The sequence below is a fragment of the Marmota marmota genome, unplaced genomic scaffold (genome assembly GCF_001458135.2).
Source record: "Marmota marmota marmota unplaced genomic scaffold, marMar, whole genome shotgun sequence".
NCBI lineage: Eukaryota > Metazoa > Chordata > Mammalia > Rodentia > Sciuridae > Marmota > Marmota marmota.
Genome location: NW_026000000.1, coordinates 9,473,582 through 9,487,384, shown reverse-complemented (window position 1 = coordinate 9,487,384; position 13,803 = coordinate 9,473,582). Strand labels below are relative to the sequence as shown.

General features: G+C 43.3%; 1 long non-coding RNA gene across 1 annotated transcript; it reads left to right on the top strand.

Moving 5' to 3' along the window:
- The first annotated feature begins 1,049 nt into the window (after positions 1 to 1,049).
- LOC125618040 lies at positions 1,050 to 10,531 on the top strand. The gene is made up of 5 exons (XR_007349239.1): positions 1,050 to 1,216; positions 2,607 to 2,649; positions 3,899 to 4,209; positions 5,846 to 5,895; positions 6,538 to 10,531. It is a non-coding gene; the product is annotated as an uncharacterized LOC125618040 (long non-coding RNA).
- Positions 10,532 to 13,803: the final 3,272 nt, after the last annotated feature.

The following is a 13,803-nucleotide window of genomic DNA, read 5'->3' as shown; positions in this document are numbered from 1 at the left end:
ACCCAATGCCCAGCACAACATGGGGTCCTGAGTGACAGCTCCAGCATGATGGGCTCAGGCATTTGTTGCCCTCCCTGCTCAGGACCCAGTGACTCAGGCCAGACTGCAAGATCATGAAGGGGGAACCTTGGACACATATCATCTCCTTTAATTTATAAGGAATCAAGGCAGAAACTGTTAGTGTCCTTGACATTCTGGGGGTGGTAGCACCAGGTTCATGATTCCTGTGGAAATTCTGGGGCTCTAAGGACATCCAGGCCAGATGGCCAGCAGTCAAGCTCAGGAGCCCAAAGGTGATGTGGGAGTCTAAAACTCAGGGATGTAATTCCTTGTAACCAGAAATCCTATTGCCCTGCTCCCCATGGGTGAGAAGAGGAATCCCAGGGAGAAAACTCAGGTTCAGAGAACATATGGCCCTGGAGGTACTTGTGGGCAATAGGGTGGCCTTGGAGAGGTGGGAGGTCAGGACTTAGGCTTCCAGAGATGGAAAGGGACTAAATCTGCAGGAGCTATATCCTGGTCCCAGGGGGAACCAGGATACACTGGTTCTGTCTTGCACTTTAGCTAGATTTACACCCTGTATATGCCCTTTTCTGCTATGTTGCCAGCTGTTAGAACTATTCTCCCTTTTCCAGAGCCTTGGGTATTTCTTCAAAAGATGTGCAATCAGGAGATGTCTGGTAGGGGCACTGTACACTCAGGAGCCCATGGCACATCCCTGTCCCCATGGCTTCCACTCAACACGCAGCCTCCAGTTCTGAATAGCAGAACCATGGCTGGGTCTGCCAGGCCTGGGCAGTCAGGCCACCTGCAGCAGGGCCTGGAACCTGCAAGTGTCTTGGCCCCACCCATTTGGACACCATGGAAGAATCTTTCTTTTTATTGAAATACGATCTAAGTTTAGCAAAACCTGGAGAAAGCTACAGCTGTGTTTACCAAGTAGACTTTCAAAAGCTGGCTCAGATTCTCCAGGGCAAACCTGGGCAGTGCCTGGGTGGGGCCTGGGAGCCACAGGAAGGGCCCAGAGCCAAGCAGAGCACAGAGGGGAGAGGAGGAGGGCAGGGGTGGAGCCTGCTTACACCACCACACCCATCATCAGAGCTGCCTGAGGGGCAGTGTGTAGTAGGAGGCAGACATGTCCAGTCTGAGTGCAGTCTGAGTAGTGTCTCTTCTCTCCCTGGGAAAGGGGACCAAGATGGCCTGATGGAAACCTTGGGTAAGTGGGGTTGAGCAGGGCAAGTGGCTTCCTGCATAGTGTTGAGTGTGGGGGTAGGAGACTACATAAAGGTAGAACCTCTGATTCTGAGGTCAGCTCAGACTACACTTGGTTACCTGCTGTGTCAAGCCCTGGGAGGAAGCTGAGAAGAAACTGCCCAACTCTAGAGAAGCCACCACAGGGACAGGAACAGAGTGGGGGAGATGGACAGATAAAGACACCTTGAAATACAATAGGGAAGTAGAGGTGGGGAGAGTTCAGAGAAAGAACCCCTGCTGGGGTGGGGGTTCCCTGCTAAGCTTCCTGTGTGAACCTTGCAGGGTGTGCACTTGAGACTCCCCTGGGGAGAATCCAGCAGACTTTTCTTGGGAAGGGATTAGTATGTAAAAGGTATGGAAAAGTAGAGAACTCGGCTTTGGAGGGACTTAGCTTGAATGAACTGAGGGCCCTGGGTGGGTTAGAAATGGACCTGGACCCCATTGCTGTCATGTGAGGCTCCTTAGGATCTGCCCTGCAGGCCTTTCCAGGGTCCATTTTTAGGATGTGGCCCCTGCTTTTGCAATGTGGTCTTTGCCATCAGGTTGGGGCTCCCTCTGTGCTTTTCTTGGAAAAACATTTCTGTCTGCCAGGTTCAGTGATCAACTCTGTGACAGGGTAAGATCAAGTTTGGCAGCCCTTTTGTGCTCTTCACAGACCACCATACAGATGTGGTCACAGGCATTGAGTCACCTCCTAGAAAGGTGTCTGTGGGCATGCTCCCCCTCTTGGGCTGACTTCAGCAGGAGCTTGACCATCAGCCTAGCTCAGAGGCCCTGGGGTTCTATCCCTTAACCACATGCGAACTTGTTCTTCGTGTCATTGGACTGATGAGATGAAATTTGACACCTTCTTGTGCATAGCCAATACCACTCAACTGATGAGAGGTACAGGGACAGAGGGCGGCAATGCCAGGGCACAGGAGTGCCTGGCTTCAGGGCCTCCCCTCCTGTGGTTCACATCCAGTGTGCAGCCTTGTCAAACTGTGGGGTTGGGAAGTGAGCAACAGAGTCTTGGATTCCCTATCAACCAAGAAAGAGGTACGGGGGGTGTGCTTTTTAATGTGTACTCTATAATCTGTGAGTCCCCAAGTAGTTACTCTCTCTCCATAGTCTCCAGGAGTATGAGAAAACTGCCACAAGAACATTGAAGACAACATCAAGAGCGAGATCCATGGGCTAGGGATGTGGCTCAAGTAGTAATGCGCTCGCCTGGCATGCGTGGGTCCCTGGGTTCGATCCTCAGCACCACATAAAAATAAAATAAACATGCTGTGTCCACTGAAAACTTAAAAAAAATTTAAAAATTCTTTCTCTCTCTCTCTCTCTCTCTTTAAAAAAAAAAAAAAAAAAAGAACGAGACCCATGGTTCACTGGAGGAGGCCATGATCACTGTGGGTAAGAACTGGGGCACAGTGCTCAGATGCACATAGGTCCACAGGCTCAGCTGGAACAACACCAAAGGGCAAAGGGCCCAGGGAGGTAACAGCAAGCAACAGGAGCCCATGTTCACCTTCATGGTCCTCCCCATACCTCCCATGCTCTCAGCCTGTATCCTGGGATTGTTCCAGTCCTAGCGTCTCAGTGTGTCCTGCCAAGGAATATTATCAGTGCTGTTTTCATGGCACCCAGTGCCTTATGAGGATGTATAAATATGTGTACGTATGTGAATATGTGTCAAAGAAAGAGCATAAGGGTGACTATGTGGGTATAAATGTGTAAGGAGGTGCTTAAGTTGTGAGTGGGAGTGTGTACTTGTGTGTGCACGTGTTTGAAAAATAGTGAATGTGTATGAGCATATGTGAGAAAATGAGTGTATTCATAAGTGCGTGTAGGTGTGTGACAGTGTGTTTGAGAGATTGTGTGTGTGTGCACGTGTGTGTGTGCGCACACGCTCACGTGCACATGCAGTGGTTTCTGGCTGAAAAGACTTGAACAAAGCCACCTGTCTTAGTTGCCAATTCCAGAAATGATGGTGTGAGGTTTGAATGCCAGCAAAGGGTTGATATTACAACACCAGGAGCATTGAGCACCTTCCCCACAATGAGAAGTAAGATCCAATTCACAGGACCCATTCCAGAGCACATCTTAAGGTCCAGAGCTGAGAGCACAACAGAAAGTCATTGAAGAGTAGAGATCTGCTGCTGAGGCAGAGGAACCTCTCCTCTACATCTCACTCAATGGAGCTGAGGTCACGACTGCTGGGATGGGACATTCATCTCCACATCAGGTTACCTCTGGAAGGAGCTGGGTGCTTCTCCCTCTTCACTGTCTCTCTGGTGAATGTTGTGTTCTGGAACTCCCCAGCCAACTTTGACTCTGGTGATAAAATACAGTCTATGTTGGAGCATCTAGGCACACCCCTACCCAACCTCAGCAACACTGTCATCCCTTCAGTCCTAAATAATGAAACTTCCTAATTAATATCCTCTGGCAGGAAGCAGTGAAGGTGTGCCTGGCCTCACTATGCTGGGCACTTTCGGTTCATTTGTCCTTAAAACATCATTCACTCTCACGTCACAGATGAGTCAGGGATGTCATACATTGAAGTTACACCACACCATCGAGGCAGCGTTTAAACACATGCCTGCGTCCCTCAGAGCCTATCTTCTGCAGCCCTGGCTTAAAATGTTACTTCTCCATGCAGATGCCAACTCTCTGCAGGAACATTCATGACAGGAGCTTCATGGGAAAGCAAGCATGGGGCCTGCTCTCTCAACCAGGTGTCCCTGGGGCCTTAATCCTCCTGGGCTGAGCCCCACTCATCACATGGGAATTTAAAATGCAGGAGTCCTCTGAGGCCATCGCCACCATGCTGTGATAACTCTGTGGAGCTGACTGGCTGGATTCTTGATGGTGCTACGTTTGGTTGAAAGCCCAGGAACTCTCCAGGTCTAAGCTGAGCACAACTCTTACCAGGACCCAATAGCTGCTAAGCCTGGATACCCAGAGAAGAAGGTAGTATTTCTAAGTATTTGTTTGATGTTCTAAATAATAAACATTTGTACAATCAAAACATGTCTGTGTTTTTAACAATGACCAGAGTAAGACCAATTTCATTGGTCAGAAATAGATCTTTGGGGAGCAATCAAACTTCAACATCTCTGCAGGCATTTCCCTGAAGGGACACTGAGGGTGAGCTGTGTCCACTGTTGCCCTGGGGACAAAACCTGTGAATGAGGATACTTTCTAGTTACCCTCTATTTTTTAGCCAATATCTCAGGGTTGAAAACGGCTTTGAAAGTCACCTGGTCCTGTTCCATCCTGCAGCATGATGGCCCTCTCTGTTGTCCTTGTTGTTCCTTGGTGTCCTAGAGATAGCTGTAGTATATACTCAATATGTGTACAATGTCCTAAACTATCTCCAAAGATGGAGACTTACTGTCTCTGTGGAATTTCCAATCTTTTTCCAACTGGTGTGATCTGTAAAATTTTTATCTGAGCTCAGACTTGCCCCTTCACGCACACTGCCTTCAACTCTGCCATCTGGAGCCACAACTTTTATTCTTTCCTATTTAAAACATTTTGATATCTGAAGAAGGCCACAAATTCCAGTAAACCTCCTGCCAAAGGTAAATGCCCCCATTGTCTCCAGCAGTTTGTTGGAATCTAATTTGAGGCCATGACCTCTGAACATGCTCCAGCTTACAAACTTCAGAGTGTATCTCCAAAGGGTCTGGGCATGCCAGGGAGACAAGAGCAGTGTGGGCTCCAGAGGTGGATTCTGGATTCATGAATCTGACCTACTCACTTTCTCTAAAATTCAGTGTCCTTGTGTTTCAGTGCAGGGTGGAGTCCTGGTTAAGATTGCTGCCTTAGAGCTAGTGGTGTAAAATCATCATTTAATGGTGCTCACAGATTCTGTAGATCAAGAATTCAGTCAGGACACACTGCGGATGGCTTATCTCTACTCCAGAAAATCTGGACACTTTGTTGGGAAGATCTAAAACTTGGGGTGATTATAGAGCAGGAGGTCTCCATCACATGGAAGATTCTTCCATCACATGGAAGTGCCTGGGTGAGAAGACTGGAAGGCTGGGTTCAGCTGGGCCCCATAGAGCCCTGACATGTAGTCTTTCCATCGTGGTGGCCTTGGGATGGAAGGGTGCCTCATGTGTCAGCTCAGCATACCGAATTCATCTAGTAGATGAAGAGCGTTGCCCTCTGTGATGTAGACTCAGGAGTCACACTGCCCCTGTATCCTGTTGGTCCAAAATATCACTAGCCATCCAGCTTCAAGAGATAGGAACACAGACCCCACATGTCAATGAGAGGAGGGTCAAGGACTTGAGAGACCACTTTTTAATCTACTACAGGTGGTGCTCAACGTATTCAACAATCAGGGCAACACAGCCCACACACCTGGATGGGTGATGCCTGTAGGGCTGGAGCAGAAATGCAGAGGTCCCTTCAGGGACAGGCCTTGAGCCTTGGTGCTAAATGGAGGGTTATCTGTGGGGCACCAGGGTGGCTCGGAGGGTAGGCGTGAGGAGCAGCAGCTATGTACCAATATGTCTTAGTCTGCTCAAGTTTTCATTACACACCTTTGATAATTGGGTGGCTTAACCAACAGAATTTTTTTTTTCACTCATAGCTCTGCATGTGAGGAATTCTAAGGTCAAGAGTGAGCCTATTCAGTTTCTGGTAAGAGTTCTCTTCCTAGCTTTCAGAAAGCTTCCTTCTGGCTGTGCCTTCACATGGCTGTGCTCTAAATTCACACTCAGAGACAGAACTCTCTCTCTCTCTCTCTCTCTCTCTCTCTCTCTCTCTCCTCTCTCTCTCTCTCCCCTCCCCTCCTCCTCCTCCTTCTCTTCCTTCTCCCTCTCCTCTTTCTTCTTCTTCTCTCTCTCATTTCTCTCTCCCTCTTCTCTTCTCATATGGTCACTAATCCTATCACAAAGGTCCCACCCCTTTATAAGATTAGATGACCTCATCTAGCCCTAATTACCTCCCAAAAGCCCCATCTCCAAATACCATCACACTAGGAGCTGGGATTCAACAGCAAACATTCAGTCCTTAGCACAGCAGTGCTAAAGATCCCCGCAGTTTCACATCTGCCTTTAACAGCTGTGCCAGGGTGGGACACCCAAACACTGGCCCTGCCTGATGATTCTTTTTTTTTTCCCTCCTTTTAGTTCAAGTCCTGCCCTGGACTTCCTCTCAGTGTTGAGTCACTGTCTGACCCATAGCTCTTTTCTGCCAAAGTGCTTTAGGAAAAACTTGGAGGACTCCTCTGCCCTGCCATCCTGTACCCACTGCTTTTAAGGGCTTGGAATTCTTTTGCAGCCTACCCTACCTGAGAAGGCCTTCATGTGACCCGATAGGAGCCTTGAGCAAAGCTGAGACTGGCCAGGAAATGACAGCCTGTCCAAGTGGACACTCAGCAGAAACAACACTTCTTCATCTTTCCCAATGGACCAGAAGACACTCCTACCCGCAGAAAGCAGTGGGCAGGGTGGAAACAGGAGGTCTGCTCTGATTAGAGGGTATGTACTCTCTCCTTAGGGTCAGAGTTAGGAAGACATGCTGGGTGGGTGTGGGTAAATTTCCACAAGGTGTCTCCAGCTGAGTGCTGTCTATTAAGTGATACTCATGGTGGCTCAGGAAGAAGGAGGACCTGGTCAGGACAATTTTTAACACTCCTGTGTTTTCAAAGATAATTCGGGTTCTGCTTCCTATGATTTGAGCAAAGTGGAAGAATGAGGGACTCATGACAAAGATTCTTTTCTTGGCCAAAATTTAGTCAAACTCCTAAAAGTTCTCCAGACCCATAAGTGTACTTCCTTGTAAGTCCAATCTGAGCAAGTACCCTTTGAAGCCAATGCAGTAAGAACCTCCATGCTCACTTTCCTCATCACCCCCCTACCCCACCGCAGCTGACTGATCAACTCAGCTTGTTTTCAACAAAAATCTTGTTTCATGGCTTCAGACAGAATCTCCCTTACCCTGATGTTTCCTGTTGGTAGTTTTCTATCACTGACCTCTCATCCTGCTCCTTGGTTCTAAGTTCCCCTATCCTTGCAGTATCCAGAACTGAGTTCTGTTCTACATGAAATCTATCTTACCTTGATACAACCATCCTGAATTGAATCCATTTTTACAACTTTAATTATTGCCCAGCTCTGGTCTTTTTTTGGTAGCAGATATTTCCTGCTTATGGCTTTGCCATGGTTCTATAATGACTGTATTTGTTGTTGCATTATTGCCTTTTAACCCTCTGTTAGAGATTATGTACTTGAACTCCCTCCATTCTCAGATCAAGTCTTTTATTCCCTAGGAGATGGATGTGTTTATTTCCATTGCAAAACTAGCTGGCAGACAAAGAACAGGATCCAGAGAATGAAGTCGGAATTTCTGCTACTACATGATCTGAGACAAGGATTTCATCCCGCATGGAATGAAATCTGTGAGCTTACAATAGCCTTTCAGAAATTTCTTTTCTCTTTAAACTGTCCAGAGTGGCTGCTCTTTTTAGCAACAAAGAACTCTCTTTACTACAGAGTTACTGTCCTAATGGCATCTTATCTGGTTATATATCTCCTGAAGCAAAGCTCTGAGTCCCATAAAGGCAAGAACGTATTTATTCAGTTTTGAACATTTTTCCTAACACATAGCATGTACTTCATAGATATTTTTCAATGAACAGCAACAACTAAGAGAATAGAATTTGTAGAGAAAAAATATCTAAAAGGCAATGATTTGAGGCCAAATCTTTCTGGTCACTGATTCTATAGGATCCTTGGACTTCCCTGTGGAAGGAACCCTCAACTAATGCTAGTGAAAAAATATCTGGGAAAGATCTAAGCAGGGAGGAGAACTGCTCTCAATTCTTTTGGCACAAACTTGGTCCCAGCCCTGGTTTTAGATTCTGCCACTTGCCACCCCAGTGCCACCAGTTCAGTGGGGTATGCCTTCAAGTACTGGTTTCATGCTCTTGTGAAGAAAGGGCTGGAATGCTGGGATTGACCTATTTATTCTGTATCCTCAAGCTGGGGAAAGGTTACCTTTCTGTGGGTTGAATACTTGGGCAAAATCTGGATTCATTAGGAAGTAATAAAGCAGACACAACGGATTTGTGATCAGCATCATATACTGTCACCACAACCAAGCATTCTCCCTGCCCCTAGATTGGGGCTGGCCAGATCATCCTTCACAAGGAAGGTGAAGCTTGAGCAGTTTTGAAGAATAACTCAGTGCTTATCAGGTTGACAGGACAGAGAAGAACATTCCTGACAAAGGGTGGAATGTAAATGGCAGAAGGAATCTGGTCTGTACCAGACACACTAAAGGAATGGCATGCTTATGCCCAAGGAAGTGGGAGAGTCCAAAGATAAAGACGTCAGAGGCCAAGAAGGCTCATGCTGCCAGGCTGAGGAGCTCCCAAATTCCCAGAGTCATTATGGAAGATTGGCAGGGGACATGCAGGGAGGGGTATCTTGACTGAGTTTCAGTATGGTTTCTGCCATCAGGATGGGTGGTGAAAAGTGCAGCTGGTTTGGAAGGAGGAGGCCCAGCACTGAAGCTATTTCCACATTCTATCATGTCATGCAACCAATTCCCTGCAGCTTTATAGTCCAGCATTTTGTGATCCTGGGTTAATTCACTGGTAGGAGGCTGATCTTAATAACCCTGTGTCCTGGTCCTGGCAAGTCTTTCTAAGTATTTGAGGGCACCCCAGACCATCTCTTTCTTCTCAGTGAGGAGAAGATACTGACTTCCTCAGCTGCTACCCTGAGACCATTGACACCTGAAATTTCTCCTGTGAGCCTGAGGCCTGAGCCTGTAGTTTCAGTACTGTCACAGCCCCATTTTGGTGTCCAAGCTCCCTCAGGGTATTGTGCCCAGGTAGGTCCTGCCTGATGCTCCAGTGGCCCATGACTACCTTTGTTCCCCTGCCAGCCTCTTCCTGGCACTGGGCCTGTCCCTCGGGCTATCCTCTGATAGGATTCTAGGGTTTCCAGCTGGTGATCAGGGGTGTCCCTGTTTCTGTAATATGCTGTGGACTTCTCCCACAATCACCCCCATCTCTGCTGTTTACAGTGCCTCACAGATAAGGTCTCCGTCCCAACCCTTTCCCATCTGGTCCTAACTGAAACAGGAGTCAGTCATCTCGACTCTGCCCCTGGCCTGGTGGGATGTAGACCATCGTCCTCCCAACCTGGGGACTGCTGTCACGTCCTAGCTGCCAGGCCCTGTCACATTCCCACATCACTCTGTGTCAACTGGATCAAGGACTTGTTGTCTTTGTTTTCAGCCCCACCTGCTCTTCCTAGGTTCCTTTGTTTCCCTGATGGCTTTATTTCCAGCTCTGTGTTCTGAGGTCATACACCAGATGGAGAGAGAGTCCCTTGCAGATGTGGAGTGAAGTCACCCTCATCCCTGCCTTCCCTGTGTCTACCCTGGACAGACAGTCAGGGACCAGGTCTGCATCCTTGCTTCAGAGTGGTTCCAAGCTGCCTGGAAACCTGCTCTCACAGTGCCCTCTAGTGGCTGACCTTGACCAGGAGGAAGCCTAAATGGCCTGGAGGCTGATACCCACTGAGCTGGCTAAAGAAGCCTGAAGGGCTATTGAGGAATAACACTGGCCCACCCCAGCACTGGGTGGACATAAAGAAATCTGTAACATATTATTTCATTTATATTGAAACTAATTATGGTGAAAGAAATCAGATTAGCAATTGTCTTGGGGTTTAGGGGTGGAGTGATATGGCAGAGATTAGTTGGAAAACATTCTGGGGTGTTAGAATATTCTAAATCTTATAAAGGGTGATTGCATGTGTGAATGCATTAACCAAAATATATTGAATGTAACATTTAAGATTTGTAAATTTTGTTTTGTGTAAATTATCCACCAAGAAAAACAATACAAAGCTACTATGAACATGCATGTGCATGTTTCTGGGTGGACTTAAATAGTAGTTTAACTAATAAATGCCCAGGACTGTTGTTGCCAGGTAATGGTAAGTGCTTGTTTAGCTCGTTGTTTATTTATTTGCTTTAAGAAGTCGTTATCTATTTTCCAGAGTGGCCTTATGTACCGTTTCTTATTTCCACAGGTATTAGAAATCCAGTTACTCTACATCTATGCTAGCATTTACTTTTGTCATTACCTTTTAATCTTAGCTGTTTTAATAGACATGTAGTGATTTTATATGATGATTTTAATTTGTGTTTCCTCAATGTCAAGTGTTGTTAAGCCTCATTTTATGTACTTATTTGCCTCTGCCACGAAATGTCTCTTCATCTATTTTTCATTTCCAATTGAATTACTTTTAACTAATTTGAGTTTTGAGATTTCTTTATATATTCTAGATAGGAGTCCATTATGCTTTACACATATTTTCTAATATCTATAGCTTGTTTTTTCATCCCTTTAGCAGAATTGTTTGCAGAAACAATTTTTTTATTTTGATCAAATTCGACTTATCATTATTTTTCATTCATAGAGCATATTTTTAGTATCATGTCTAGAAATTCTTCACCAAGCTCTAGATCTGGAAGATTATCCAATGTGTTGTCTCATAATAGCCCCAAACTAAAACACTGAAATGTCCCTCAGTGAATGAGTAGTTAAACAAACTGATATAACCATGCAAAGATTTGGCAATAAAAAGAAACATATTATTGATATATGCAACACATTGGGCTAAGTGAAAAAGTCATTGTCAAAAGATTGCAAGCTGTATGATCTTGTTTATATAGAATTCTTCTAATGACAAATTATAAAATTGGTAAACATATCTGTGGTTACTCTGCTTTAAGGCTGGTGAGGGGGTGGCATGAGCACAAAAGCATTGCCCAGAGGAGATCTTTGTGGTGGTAGAATCAGTCTGTAGTTTGACAGTAACACAAATCTACCCAGGACAAAATGTCATAGAATGGCACACATTGTGCCTATGTCAAATTTCCTGATTTTGATGCTGTACTATAGAATGTGAAATGTAAACATTTATGGAAACTGGGCAAAGGATACCAGAACCTCCTCAAATTCCTATGAATCCATAACTATTTGAAAAAATTAAACATTCATAAAAACAAAAAAAATATATTAAAAAGCAAAATAAGTAATACACAAAGTTGATAAAAAATCTAACAGTACAAAATGATATGTGATAAAAATATAACTTTATACCACTCTAGAGTCCTAGCCAGAATCTCTCCAATAACTTTCACAATTAATGTTTCAACACTTCTCATAGGAATTTGTGTGAATATATGTGTTTTTCCCACTTTTCCAGCTTTGATCTTACACTATGAATTTAATATAACCTAGAAAGTAAATCAGTGTCTCTTTTTCACAGCAGTAAGACTTTCATTTTGAATATGCCATGTTTTATTGAAGTCTCTGTTCATTTCGACTGTTTTGTTCATTTGGTATTATAAATCATGTTGCATTAAATATCATTCAACCTCATGCAGCGCCGTCATAGGAGAGACTCCTAAAATACAGTTTGTGGTTAAAAGGGCATGTGAATTGTAGCTGAGAAAAGTTTTGCCAAATTGCACCCCAAATAACATCCCAAATAATAATAAAATACCAGTTTTCTCAATAACTGAGTAAACTTTTAAAATGTTTACTTTCAAAAGTTTACTTTGAAAATGTCATCATCACTACTCTGGTGAGTAAAATAAAGTGATACAATGTTTTTAAGTTATCTTCCTATGATAACAAGTGAAATTTTAAACATTTTCATATATTTAAATGTCTTTTGCATTTGATTTCCTGTGAATTGTGGATTCTGTCCTCCCACTCAGCAGAGCGCAGTGAACCTGCTGTGTTTTCCTAATCAACTCCCTCTCCCAACACAGGAATGGAATACTACAACTGCTTATCCACTCATCAGTTCACATGGGTTACTTCTACCTCTTAACTATTGTGAATAATGCCGCTACCAATATGCCTGTGGCACATTTTGTGTGGACACATGTTATATTATCCTGGGTATGTACCCAGAAGTAGAACTGCTCAGTCACATCATATTTCTACACTTAACTTTTTGAACCTCCAAACCATTTTCCAAAGTGACTACATCATTTTACATTTATCCCCACAGTATATAAACTTTCCCATTTTTCTGTATCTGCACTAACATTTGTTATTATCGGTCTTCTTTATTAAAACCATCCTACTGCCTGTCTAATGGTATCTTCCTGGAGTTTCATTTGCATTTTCCTACTGACTAATGATGGTGAAAACCTTTTCATGTGGCTTTTTGGCCATGTGTATATCTTCTTTGGAAATACCTTTATTCAAATTCATTACCCATGTTTTAATCAGATTATTTGCCTTTTACTGTTGAATAATAAAGTGGGTTTTTTTGCATTCTTTATTACAAGTCCTTTTTCAAAGTCCCTTGCAGATATTTGATTAGCAAATATCCTCTTCTCATCCTGTGGGTTATCTATTGACGTTCTGTGGGTTATCTATTGACAATCTCAATGGTGTCCCTTTGCATCATTTCAATTTTTAAAATGTCCAGATTGTTTTTTGTTTTGTCATCCTCATGCTTTGATGGTATATCTAAGAATCCTTTGCCAATTCAAGGTTATAAGATTGACTCCTACATTTTCTTCTAAGAGTTATAAATTTTTAATGTTCACATGTAGAATTTTCATCAAATTTTCATCACATAAGATTTGATATGTTGTGATTTTGTTTTCATCCATATTCCAGAGTTTTCTAATATATTGTGTGATTTCTTCTTTGGTTCATTGGCTATTTGAGTTAATTTTTGTGTATTCAACTTTGTTCTTTTGCATATGCACATCTGCTTGTCTGAGCCCTATTTACTGAAGTCCCTTTTTTTTATCTCATGGGGTTATCACCTTGATACCTTTGTCAAATATCAATTAATCATAAATGAAAGGATTTATTTTATTCCAATCTTTATTATTTTTTCCTTTCTTCCTCCTCTGAGATGAGTTTACTCTTTCTTTACAAGTTTATTAAGATGAAGGGTTTGTTTATTGATTTGCTACATTTCTAATTTTAATATACACACTTACTGCTGTATATTCCCCCTAAGTATTGATTTGGCTGCATCACATAAGATTTGATATGTTGTGATTTTGTTTTCATCCATATTCCAGAGTTTTCTAATATATTGTGTGATTTCTTCTTTGGTTCATTGGCTATTTGAGTTAATTTTTGTGTATTCAACTTTGTTCTTTTGCATATGCACATCTGCTTGTCTGAGCCCTATTTACTGAAGTCCCTTTTTTTTATCTCATGGGGTTATCACCTTGATACCTTTGTCAAATATCAATTAATCATAAATGAAAGGATTTATTTTATTCCAATCTTTATTATTTTTTCCTTTCTTCCTCCTCTGAGATGAGTTTACTCTTTCTTTACAAGTTTATTAAGATGAAGGGTTTGTTTATTGATTTGCTACATTTCTAATTTTAATATACACACTTACTGCTGTATATTCCCCCTAAGTATTGATTTGGCTGCATCACATAAGATTTGATATGTTGTGATTTTGTTTTCATCCATATTCCAGAGTTTTCTAATATATTGTGTGATTTCTTCTTTGGTTCATTGGCTAT